Source organism: Hypanus sabinus, chromosome 13 (assembly GCF_030144855.1).
Source record: "Hypanus sabinus isolate sHypSab1 chromosome 13, sHypSab1.hap1, whole genome shotgun sequence".
In the NCBI taxonomy this organism is placed as follows: domain Eukaryota; kingdom Metazoa; phylum Chordata; class Chondrichthyes; order Myliobatiformes; family Dasyatidae; genus Hypanus; species Hypanus sabinus.
In genome coordinates, this window is record NC_082718.1 from 107,532,858 (window position 1) to 107,546,432 (window position 13,575).

At 55.4% G+C, this 13,575-nt stretch overlaps 2 protein-coding genes across 6 annotated transcripts in view; one reads left to right on the forward strand and one right to left on the reverse strand.

Moving 5' to 3' along the window:
* LOC132404263 (solute carrier family 2, facilitated glucose transporter member 11-like) overlaps positions 1 to 13,575 on the reverse strand; it is an 88,910-nt gene that overhangs the window by 12,858 nt on the left and 62,477 nt on the right. The window lies entirely within an intron of this gene.
* The window catches only part of LOC132404267 (uncharacterized), a 504,471-nt gene that overhangs the window by 11,336 nt on the left and 479,560 nt on the right, over positions 1 to 13,575 (forward strand). The gene's annotated exons all lie outside the window — the stretch shown is intronic.

Genomic DNA, 13,575 nt, shown 5'->3' on the forward strand with positions numbered 1-13,575 from the left:
ACTGGCTGGAGGTGACTAGTGGGGTACCACAGGGCTCTGTATTGGGACCACAGCTCTTTACGATTTGTGTCAATGATCTAGATGAGGGCATTGAAAACTATGTCAGCAAGTTTGCTGACGATACTAAACTGGGTGGCAGTGTGACATACGAAGAGGACGTTAGGAGAATACAGGGAGACTTGGATAGGCTGGGTGAGTGGGCAGATACTTGGCAGATGTCATTCAATGTGAATAAATGTGAAGTTATCCACTTTGGAAGCAGGAACAAGAGGGCAGAGTATTGTCTGAACGGAGTAGAGTTAGGTAAGGGAGAAATGCAAAGAGACCTAGGAGTCCTAGTTCACCAGTCAATGAAGGTGAATGAGCAAGTGCAACAGGCAGTGAAGAGGGCAAATGGAATGTTGGCCTTTGTTACAAGGGGAATTGAATACAAGAGCAAAGATGTTCTTTTGCATTTGTACAGGGCCCTGGTGAGACCACACCTGGAATATTGTGTACAGTTTTGGTCTCCAGGTTTAAGGAAGGACATTCTGGCAGTTGAGGAAGTGCAGCGTAGATTCACTAGGTTGATTCCTGGGATGGCAGGGCTGTCTTACGCAGAGAGATTGGAGAGATTGGGCTTGTACACACTGGAATTGAGGAGATTGAGAGGGGATCTGATTGAAACGTTTAAGATAATTAAAGGATTTGATAGGATTGAGGCAGGAAATATGTTCCAGATGTTGGGAGAGTCCAGTACCAGAGGGCATGGATTGAGAATAAGAGGTCAGTTATTTAAAACAGAGTTGAGGAAGAGCTTCTTCTCCCAGAGAGTTGTGCAGGTGTGGAATGCACTGCCTCGGAAGACGGTGGAAGCCAATTCTCTGGATGCTTTCAAGAAGGAGCTGGATAGATATCTGATGGATAGGGGAATCAAGGGATATGGGGACAAGGCAGGGACTGGGTATTGATAGTGAATGATCAGCCATGATCTCAGAATGGCGGTGCAGACTCGAGGGGCCGAATGGTCTACTTCTGCACCTATTGTCTATTGTCTATTACTGTAAAATCTACCCGTCCACAATGCTCGGCAGAACAAAACACAACATACGTAGCAAGCCACAAAGCAACCAAAGCACGCCGCATTCCTCCCTCCCTCCCTCTCACCTCCCCACCCACCCACACACAAAATCCTCTAACCCCAGTCTTTGGCCTCCAGCCTCCAGTGGACTCTTCCTTTCACTGGGGAATTTGGGGCAGAATCTGGATCCCAAATTCCCCAGTGAATTCACTTGGGACACCGGCTGTCAGGCCTGAATTTCTGGGCTTCTGATTGATCTTCAGGCTTCGATTATCTGTTCCAACCCAGGACTTACAAACAATGAGAAACAAGGACACAGCTGACTAATGCTCACTCTCCACAGATACCAGCCTCAACAGGCACTGAGTACCACCCTCCACAGATACAAGCCTCAACAGGCACTGTGTACCACCCTCCACAGATACCGGCCTCAATAGGCACTGAGTACCACACTCCACAGATACCGGCCTCAATAGGCACTGCGTACCCCCCCCCCCACAGATACCGGCCTCAGTAGGCACTGCGTACCAGCCAGCACAGATAACAGCCTCAATAGGCACTGTTTACCACCCTCCACAGATACTGGCCTCAATAGGCACTGTGTACCACACTCCACAGATACTGGCCTCAATAGGCACTGCGTACCACCCTCCACAGATACCGGCCTCAATAGGCACTGCGTACCACCCTCCACAGATACTGGCCTCAATAGGCACTGCGTACCAGCCTCCACAGATACCAGCCTCAGTAGGCACTGTGTACCACACTCCACAGATACCAGCCTCAGTAGGCACTGCGTACCACCCTCCACAGATACCGGCCTCAGTAGGCACTGCGTACCACCCTCCACAGATACCAGCCTCAATAGGCATTGCGTAGCACCCTCCACAGATACCGGCCTCAATAGGCACTGCATACCACCCTCCACAGATACCGGCCTCAGTAGGCACTGCGTAGCACCCTCCACAGATACCGGCCTCAATAGGCACTGCGTACCACCCTCCACAGATACCGGCCTCAGTAGGCACTGCGTACCACCCTCCACAGATTCCAGCCTCAATAGGCACTGCATACCACCCTCCACAGATTCCAGCCTCAATAGGCACTGAGTACCACCCTCCACAGATACCAGCCTCAATAGGCACTGTGTACCACCCTCCACAGATACCGGCCTCAAAAGGCACTGTGTACCACCCTCCACAGATACCGGCCTCAATAGGCACTGCGTACCAGCCTCCACAGATACCGGCCTCAGTAGGCACTGAGTACCACCCTCCACAGATACAGGCCTCAGTAGGCACTGCGTACCACCCTCCACAGATACCGGCCTCAATAGGCACTGTGTACCCCCCCCCCCCCCCACAGATACCAGCCTCAATAGGCACTGTGTACCACCCTCCACAGATACCGGCCTCAATAGGCACTGTGTACCACCCTCCACAGATACCGGCCTCAATAGGCACTGTGTACCAGCCTCCACAGATACCGGCCTCAATAGGCACTGTGTACCACCCTCCACAGAAACTGGCCTCAATAGGCACTGCGTATCACCCTCCACAGATACCGGCCTCAATAGGCACTGAGTATCACCCTCCACAGATACCAGCCTCAATAGGCACTGCGTACCACCCTCCACAGATACCGGCCTCAATAGGCACTGCGTACCCCCCCCCCACAGATACCGGCCTCAGTAGGCACTGCGTACCAGCCAGCACAGATACCAGCCTCAATAGGCACTGCGTACCACACTCCACAGATACCGGACTCAATAGGCACTGTGTACCACACTCCACAGATACCGGACTCAATAGGCACTGCGTACCAGCCTCCACAGATACCGGCCTCAATAGGCACTGCGTACCACCCTCCACAGATACCGGCCTCAATAGGCACTGCGTACCAGCCTCCACAGATACCGGCCTCAGTAGGCACTGCGTACCACCCTCCACAGATACCAGCCTCAATAGGCACTGCGTACCCCCCCCCCACAGATACCGGCCTCAGTAGGCACTGCGTACCACCCTCCACAGATACCAGCCTCAATAGGCACTGCGTACCCCCCCCCCACAGATACCGGCCTCAATAGACACTGCGTAGCACCCTCCACAGATACCAGCCTCAATAGGCACTGTGTACCACCCTCCACAGATACCAGCCTCAATAGGCACTGCGTACCACCCTCCACAGATACCGGCCTCAATAGGCACTGCGTACCAGCCTCCACAGATACCGGCCTCAGTAGGCACTGAGTACCACCCTCCACAGATACCAGCCTCAATAGGCACTGCGTACCACCCTCCACAGATACCAGCCTCAATAGGCATTGTGTACCACCCTCCACAGATACCGGCCTCAATAGGCACTGCGTACCACCCTCCACAGATACCGGCCTCAGTAGGCACTGCGTACCACCCTCCACAGATACCGGCCTCAGTAGGCACTGCGTACCACCCTCCACAGATACCAGCCTCAATAGGCACTGCGTACCCCCCCCCCCCACAGATACCGGCCTCAGTAGGCACTGCGTACCACCCTCCACAGATACCAGCCTCAATAGGCACTGCGTACCCCCCCCCCCCCACAGATACCGGCCTCAATAGACACTGCGTAGCACCCTCCACAGATACCAGCCTCAATAGGTACTGTGTACCACCCTCCACAGATACCAGCCTCAATAGGCACTGCGTACCACCCTCCACAGATACCGGCCTCAATAGGCACTGCGTACCAGCCTCCACAGATACCGGCCTCAGTAGGCACTGAGTACCACCCTCCACAGATACCAGCCTCAATAGGCACTGCGTACCACCCTCCACAGATACCAGCCTCAATAGGCATTGTGTACCACCCTCCACAGATACCGGCCTCAAAAGGCACTGCGTACCACCCTCCACAGATACCGGCCTCAGTAGGCACTGCGTACCACCCTCCACAGATACCGGCCTCAGTAGGCACTGCGTACCACCCTCCACAGATACCAGCCTCAATAGGCACTGCGTACCCCCCCCCCCACAGATACCGGCCTCAGTAGGCACTGCGTACCACCCTCCACAGATACCAGCCTCAAGAGGCACTGCGTACCCCCCCCCCCCACAGATACCGGCCTCAATAGACACTGCGTAGCACCCTCCACAGATACCAGCCTCAATAGGCACTGTGTACCACCCTCCACAGATACCAGCCTCAATAGGCACTGCGTACCACCCTCCACAGATACCGGCCTCAATAGGCACTGCGTACCAGCCTCCACAGATACCGGCCTCAGTAGGCACTGAGTACCACCCTCCACAGATACCAGCCTCAATAGGCACTGTGTACCACCCTCCACAGATACCAGCCTCAATAGGCACTGCGTACCACCCTCCACAGATACCGGCCTCAATAGGCACTGCGTACCAGCCTCCACAGATACCGGCCTCAATAGGCACTGCGTACCACCCTCCACAGATACCGGCCTCAGTAGGCACTGAGTACCACCCTCCACAGATACCAGCCTCAATAGGCACTGTGTACCACCCTCCACAGATACCAGCCTCAATAGGCACTGCGTACCACCCTCCACAGATACCGGCCTCAATAGGCACGGCGTACCAGCCTCCACAGATACCGGCCTCAATAGGCACTGCGTACCACCCTCCACAGATACCGGCCTCAATAGGCACTGCGTACCAGCCTCCACAGATACCGGCCTCAATAGGCACTGCGTACCACCCTCCACAGATACCGGCCTCAATAGGCACTGCGTACCAGCCTCCACAGATACCGGCCTCAGTAGGCACTGAGTACCACCCTCCACAGATACCGGCCTCAATAGGCACTGCGTACCACCCTCCACAGATACCAGCCTCAATAGGCATTGTGTACCACCCTCCACAGATACCGGCCTCAATAGGCACTGCGTACCACCCTCCACAGATACCGGCCTCAGTAGGCACTGCGTACCACCCTCCACAGATACCGGCCTCAGTAGGCACTGCGTACCACCCTCCACAGATACCAGCCTCAATAGTCACTGCGTACCCCCCCCCCACAGATACCGGCCTCAGTAGGCACTGCGTACCACCCTCCACAGATACCAGCCTCAATAGGCACTGTGTACCCCCCCCCCCACAGATACCAGCCTCAATAGGCACTGTGTACCACCCTCCACAGATACCGGCCTCAATAGGCACTGTGTACCACCCTCCACAGATACCGGCCTCAATAGGCACTGTGTACCACCCTCCACAGATACCGGCCTCAATAGGCACTGTGTACCACCCTCCACAGATACTGGCCTCAATAGGCACTGCGTACCACCCTCCACAGATACCGGCCTCAATAGGCACTGTGTACCCCCCCCCCCACAGATACCAGCCTCAATAGGCACTGCGTACCACCCTCCACAGATACCGGCCTCAATAGGCACTGCGTACCCCCCCCCCACAGATACCGGCCTCAGTAGGCACTGCGTACCAGCCAGCACAGATACCAGCCTCAATAGGCACTGTGTACCACACTCCACAGATACCGGACTCAATAGGCACTGTGTACCACACTCCACAGATACCGGACTCAATAGGCACTGTGTACCACCCTCCACAGATACCAGCCTCAATAGGCACTGCGTACCCCCCCCCCCCACAGATACTGGCCTCAGTAGGCACTGCGTACCCCCCCCCCCACAGATACCGGCCTCAGTAGGCACTGCGTACCACCCTCCACAGATACCAGCCTCAATAGGCACTGCGTACCCCACCCCCCCACAGATACCGGCCTCAATAGACACTGCGTAGCACCCTCCACAGATACCAGCCTCAATAGGCACTGTGTACCACCCTCCACAGATACCGGCCTCAATAGGCACTGCGTACCACCCTCCACAGATACCGGCCTCAATAGGCACTGTGTACCACCCTCCACAGATACCAGCCTCAATAGGCACTGCGTACCACCCTCCACAGATACCGGCCTCAGTAGGCACTGTGTACCACCCTCCACAGATACCGGCCTCAATAGGCACTGAGTACCACCCTCCACAGATACAGGCCTCAATAGGCACTGCGTACCCCCCCCCCCACAGATACCGGCCTCAGTAGGCACTGCGTACCAGCCAGCACAGATAACAGCCTCAATAGGCACTGTTTACCACCCTCCACAGATACTGGCCTCAATAGGCACTGTGTACCACACTCCACAGATACTGGCCTCAATAGGCACTGCGTACCACCCTCCACAGATACCGGCCTCAATAGGCACTGCGTACCACCCTCCACAGATACTGGCCTCAATAGGCACTGCGTACCAGCCTCCACAGATACCAGCCTCAGTAGGCACTGTGTACCACACTCCACAGATACCAGCCTCAATAGGCACTGCGTACCAGCCTCCACAGATACCGGCCTCAGTAGGCACTGAGTACCACCCTCCACAGATACAGGCCTCAGTAGGCACTGCGTACCACCCTCCACAGATACCGGCCTCAATAGGCACTGTGTACCCCCCCCCCCACAGATACCAGCCTCAATAGGCACTGTGTACCACCCTCCACAGATACCGGCCTCAATAGGCACTGTGTACCAACCTCCACAGATACCGGCCTCAATAGGCACTGTGTACCACCCTCCACAGATACCGGCCTCAATAGGCACTGTGTACCACCCTCCACAGATACTGGCCTCAATAGGCACTGCGTACCACCCTCCACAGATACCGGCCTCAATAGGCACTGAGTATCACCCTCCACAGATACCAGCCTCAATAGGCACTGCGTACCCCCCCCCCACAGATACCGGCCTCAGTAGGCACTGCGTACCCCCCCCCCACAGATACCGGCCTCAGTAGGCACTGCGTACCACCCTCCACAGATACCAGCCTCAATAGGCACTGCGTACCACCCTCCACAGATACCAGCCTCAATAGGCATTGTGTACCACCCTCCACAGATACCGGCCTCAATAGGCACTGCGTACCACCCTCCACAGATACCGGCCTCAGTAGGCACTGCGTACCACCCTCCACAGATACCGGCCTCAGTAGGCACTGCGTACCACCCTCCACAGATACCAGCCTCAATAGGCACTGCGTACCCCCCCCCCACAGATACCGGCCTCAGTAGGCACTGCGTACCCCCCCCCCACAGATACCGGCCTCAGTAGGCACTGCGTACCACCCTCCACAGATACCAGCCTCAATAGGCACTGCGTACCCCCCCCCCCACAGATACCGGCCTCAATAGACACTGCGTAGCACCCTCCACAGATACCAGCCTCAATAGGCACTGTGTACCACCCTCCACAGATACCAGCCTCAATAGGCACTGCGTACCACCCTCCACAGATACCGGCCTCAATAGGCACTGCGTACCACCCTCCACAGATACCGGCCTCAATAGGCACTGCGTACCACCCTCCACAGATACCAGCCTCAATAGGCATTGTGTACCACCCTCCACAGATACCAGCCTCAATAGGCATTGCGTAGCACCCTCCACAGATACCGGCCTCAATAGGCATTGCGTAGCACCCTCCACAGATACCGGCCTCAATAGGCACTGTGTACCACCCTGCACAGATACCGGCCTCAATAGGCACTGCGTACCAGCCTCCACAGATACCGGCCTCAGTAGGCACTGCGTACCACCCTCCACAGATACCGGCCTCAATAGGCACTGCGTACCACCCTCCACAGATACAAGCCTCAATAGGCACTGTGTACCCCCCCCCCCACAGATACCAGCCTCAATAGGCACTGTGTACCACCCTCCACAGATACTGGCCTCAATAGGCACTGTGTACCACCCTCCACAGATACCAGCCTCAATAGGCACTGTGTACCACCCTCCACAGATACCGGCCTCAATAGGCACTGCGTACCACCCTCCACAGATACCGGCCTCAATAGGCACTGTGTACCACCCTCCACAGATACCGGCCTCAATAGGCATTGCGTACCACCCTCCACAGATACCGGACTCAATAGGCACTGCGTACCACCCTCCACAGATACAAGCCTCAATAGGCACTGTTTACCACCCTCCACAGATACAAGCCTCAATAGGCATTGCGTACCACCCTCCACAGATACCGGCCTCAATAGGCACTGTTTACCACCCTCCACAGATACTGGCCTCAATAGGCACTGTGTACCACCCTCCACAGATACCGGCCTCAATAGGCACTGCGTACCACCCTCCACAGATACCGGCCTCAATAGGCACTGTTTACCACCCTCCACAGATACAAGCCTCAATAGGCATTGCGTACCACCCTCCACAGATACCGGCCTCAATAGGCACTGCGTACCACCCTCCACAGATACAAGCCTCAATAGGCATTGCGTACCACCCTCCACAGATACCGGCCTCAATAGGCACTGCGTACCACCCTCCACAGATACCGGCCTCAATAGGCACTGCGTACCACCCTCCACAGATACTGGCCTCAATAGGCACTGTGTACCACCCTCCACAGATACCATCCTCAATAGGCACTGCATACCACCCTCCACAGATACCAGCCTCAATAGGCACTGCGTACCACCCTCCACAAATACCGGACTCAATAGGCACTGTGTACCACCCTCCACAGATACCGGCCTCAATAGGCACTGCGTACCACCCTCCACAGATACCGGCCTCAATAGGCACTGCGTACCACCCTCCACAGATACCGGCCTCAATAGGCACTGCGTACCACCCTCCACAGATACCAGCCTCAGTAGGCACTGCGTACCACCCTCCACAGATACCGGCCTCAGTAGGCACTGCGTACCACCCTCCACAGATACCGGCCTCAATAGGCACTGCGTACCCCCCCCCCCACAGATACCGGCCTCAATAGGCATTGCGTACCACCCTCCACAGATACCAGCCTCAATAGGCACTGCGTACCACCCTCCACAGATACCGGCCTCAGTAGGCACTGCGTACCACCCTCCACAGATACCGGCCTCAATAGGCACTGCGTACCACCCTCCGCAGATACCGGCCTCAATAGGCATTGCGTACCACCCTCCACAGATACCGGCCTCAGTAGGCACTGCGTACCACCCTCCACAGATACCGGCCTCAATAGGCACTGCGTACCACCCTCCACAGATACCGGCCTCAGTAGGCACTGCGTACCACCCTCCACAGATACCAGCCTCAATAGGCACTGCATATCCCCCCCCCACAGATACTGGCCTCAATAGGCACTGCGTACCACCCTCCACAGATACCGGCCTCAATAGGCACTGAGTACCACCCTCCACAGATACCAGCCTCTGTAGGCACTGCGTACCAGCCTCCACAGATACCAGCCTCAGTAGGCACTGCGTACCACCCTCCACAGATACCAGCCTCAATAGGCACTGTGTACCACCCTCCACAGATACCGGCCTCAATAGGCACTGAGTACCACCCTCCACAGATACCAGCCTCAATAGGCACTGTGTACCACCCTCCACAGATACCGGCCTCAATAGGCACTGTGTACCACCCTCCACAGATACAAGCCTCAATAGGCACTGTTTACCACCCTCCACAGATACAAGCCTCAATAGGCATTGCGTACCACCCTCCACAGATACCGGCCTCAATAGGCACTGCGTACCACCCTCCACAGATACCAGCCTCAATAGGCACTGTGTACCACCCTCCACAGATACCGGCCTCAATAGGCACTGCGTACCACCCTCCACAGATACCGGCCTCAATAGGCACTGTTTACCACCCTCCACAGATACAAGCCTCAATAGGCATTGCGTACCACCCTCCACAGATACCGGCCTCAATAGGCACTGCGTACCAGCCTCCACAGATACCGGCCTCAGTAGGCACTGCGTACCACCCTCCACAGATACCGGCCTCAATAGGCACTGCGTACCACCCTCCACAGATACCAGCCTCAATAGGCATTGCGTACCACCCTCCACAGATACTGGCCTCAATAGGCACTGCGTACCACCCTCCACAGATACCAGCCTCAATAGGCATTGCGTACCACCCTCCACAGATACTGGCCTCAATAGGCACTGCGTACCACCCTCCGCAGATACCGGCCTCAGTAGGCACTGCGTACCACCCTCCACAGATACTGGCCTCAATAGGCACTGCGTACCACCCTCCACAGATACCGGCCTCAGTAGGCACTGCGTACCACCCTCCACAGATACCAGCCTCAATAGGCACTGCGTACCACCCTCCACAGATACCAGCCTCAATAGGCACTGCATATCCCCCCCCCACAGATACTGGCCTCAATAGGCACTGTGTACCAGCCTCCACAGATACCAGCCTCAGTAGGCACTGTGTACCACCCTCCACAGATACCGGCCTCAATAGGCACTGTGTACCACCCTCCACAGATACAAGCCTCAATAGGCATTGCGTACCACCCTCCACAGATACCGGCCTCAATAGGCACTGCGTACCACCCTCCACAGATACAAGCCTCAATAGGCATTGCGTACCACCCTCCACAGATACCGGCCTCAATAGGCACTGCGTACCACCCTCCACAGATACCGGCCTCAATAGGCACTGCGTACCACCCTCCACAGATACTGGCCTCAATAGGCACTGTGTACCACCCTCCACAGATACCATCCTCAATAGGCACTGCATACCACCCTCCACAGATACCAGCCTCAATAGGCACTGCGTACCACCCTCCACAAATACCGGACTCAATAGGCACTGTGTACCACCCTCCACAGATACCGGCCTCAATAGGCACTGCGTACCACCCTCCACAGATACCGGCCTCAATAGGCACTGCGTACCACCCTCCACAGATACCGGCCTCAATAGGCACTGCGTACCACCCTCCACAGATACCAGCCTCAGTAGGCACTGCGTACCACCCTCCACAGATACCGGCCTCAGTAGGCACTGCGTACCACCCTCCACAGATACCGGCCTCAATAGGCACTGCGTACCCCCCCCCCCCACAGATACCGGCCTCAATAGGCATTGCGTACCACCCTCCACAGATACCAGCCTCAATAGGCACTGCGTACCACCCTCCACAGATACCGGCCTCAGTAGGCACTGCGTACCACCCTCCACAGATACCGGCCTCAATAGGCACTGCGTACCACCCTCCGCAGATACCGGCCTCAATAGGCATTGCGTACCACCCTCCACAGATACCGGCCTCAGTAGGCACTGCGTACCACCCTCCACAGATACCGGCCTCAATAGGCACTGCGTACCACCCTCCACAGATACCGGCCTCAGTAGGCACTGCGTACCACCCTCCACAGATACCAGCCTCAATAGGCACTGCATATCCCCCCCCCACAGATACTGGCCTCAATAGGCACTGCGTACCACCCTCCACAGATACCGGCCTCAATAGGCACTGAGTACCACCCTCCACAGATACCAGCCTCTGTAGGCACTGCGTACCAGCCTCCACAGATACCAGCCTCAGTAGGCACTGCGTACCACCCTCCACAGATACCAGCCTCAATAGGCACTGTGTACCACCCTCCACAGATACCGGCCTCAATAGGCACTGAGTACCACCCTCCACAGATACCAGCCTCAATAGGCACTGTGTACCACCCTCCACAGATACCGGCCTCAATAGGCACTGTGTACCACCCTCCACAGATACAAGCCTCAATAGGCACTGTTTACCACCCTCCACAGATACAAGCCTCAATAGGCATTGCGTACCACCCTCCACAGATACCGGCCTCAATAGGCACTGCGTACCACCCTCCACAGATACCAGCCTCAATAGGCACTGTGTACCACCCTCCACAGATACCGGCCTCAATAGGCACTGCGTACCACCCTCCACAGATACCGGCCTCAATAGGCACTGTTTACCACCCTCCACAGATACAAGCCTCAATAGGCATTGCGTACCACCCTCCACAGATACCGGCCTCAATAGGCACTGCGTACCAGCCTCCACAGATACCGGCCTCAGTAGGCACTGCGTACCACCCTCCACAGATACCGGCCTCAATAGGCACTGCGTACCACCCTCCACAGATACCAGCCTCAATAGGCATTGCGTACCACCCTCCACAGATACTGGCCTCAATAGGCACTGCGTACCACCCTCCACAGATACCAGCCTCAATAGGCATTGCGTACCACCCTCCACAGATACTGGCCTCAATAGGCACTGCGTACCACCCTCCGCAGATACCGGCCTCAGTAGGCACTGCGTACCACCCTCCACAGATACTGGCCTCAATAGGCACTGCGTACCACCCTCCACAGATACCGGCCTCAGTAGGCACTGCGTACCACCCTCCACAGATACCAGCCTCAATAGGCACTGCGTACCACCCTCCACAGATACCAGCCTCAATAGGCACTGCATATCCCCCCCCCACAGATACTGGCCTCAATAGGCACTGTGTACCAGCCTCCACAGATACCAGCCTCAGTAGGCACTGTGTACCACCCTCCACAGATACCGGCCTCAATAGGCACTGTGTACCACCCTCCACAGATACCGGCCTCAATAGGCACTGCGTACCACCCTCCACAGATACAAGCCTCAATAGGCACTGTGTACCCCCCCCCCCCACAGATTCCGGCCTCAGTAGGCACTGTGTACCACCCTCCACAGATACCGGCCTCAATAGGCACTGCGTACCAGCCTCCACAGATACCAGCCTCAATAGGCACTGCGTACCACCCTCCACAGATACCAGCCTCAATAGGCACTGCGTACCAGCCTCAATAGGCACTGTTTACCCCCCTCCACAGATACCAGCCTCAATAGGCACTGTTTACCCCTCTGCCTGAGCAGGGTCAGAGGGTCATTTTTCTGTACATCACAAGCTGAGTCAGCTGACATTAACTACATCCAATTTTAGTTACTTAATTAACTGCGAATATGGTTTATCCCCACTAATCTAAAATAGAAGATTAAGGAAATCTCATTAATATTTCAAATTAAATTTTTTGCATGAGTACTTTTTCTTGAGGGCACCAGCAGAAGTTGACATATAAAAGCTGGGTTTGCATCTGTTCTTACAGTTGAATTGTTAACCGAGGGTGATTCGGTTTTGGGGGTAGTATTCACTCCACTGTATCCTGATCCCTCTATTGCCCTGCAGTCACTGATTCTATTCATCTCTCCCCCCACCCCCATCCTGATTCACTAGCACAGACCCAGTGAGTTATTTTAGAATTCCACCACTCGCCCTCCCCATTGAGCATAACTTGAGTCACAGGAAAACAATCTCCTTCATCATTGATCTCCACCACCCAGGCCACACTGTCTTCTCTCTGCCTCCATCAGGAGGAAGGCACAGCATCCTCAGGACTCTCACTACCAACTTCACTCGCCACATCACTGAATTGTTTACACAATCCATACACTCACTTTCAAGAACTCTTCAGCTCATATCCTCTATTTATTGATTTACTTATTTATTATTGTTATTATTTTGCTTGATTATTTGTTATTTCTTTGTATTTACTGTGAATGCCCACAATAAAATGAATCCCAGGGCTGTATATGGTGACACATAGGTACTTTGATAATAAATTTACTTCAAACTTTACTTTGAACTTGAAC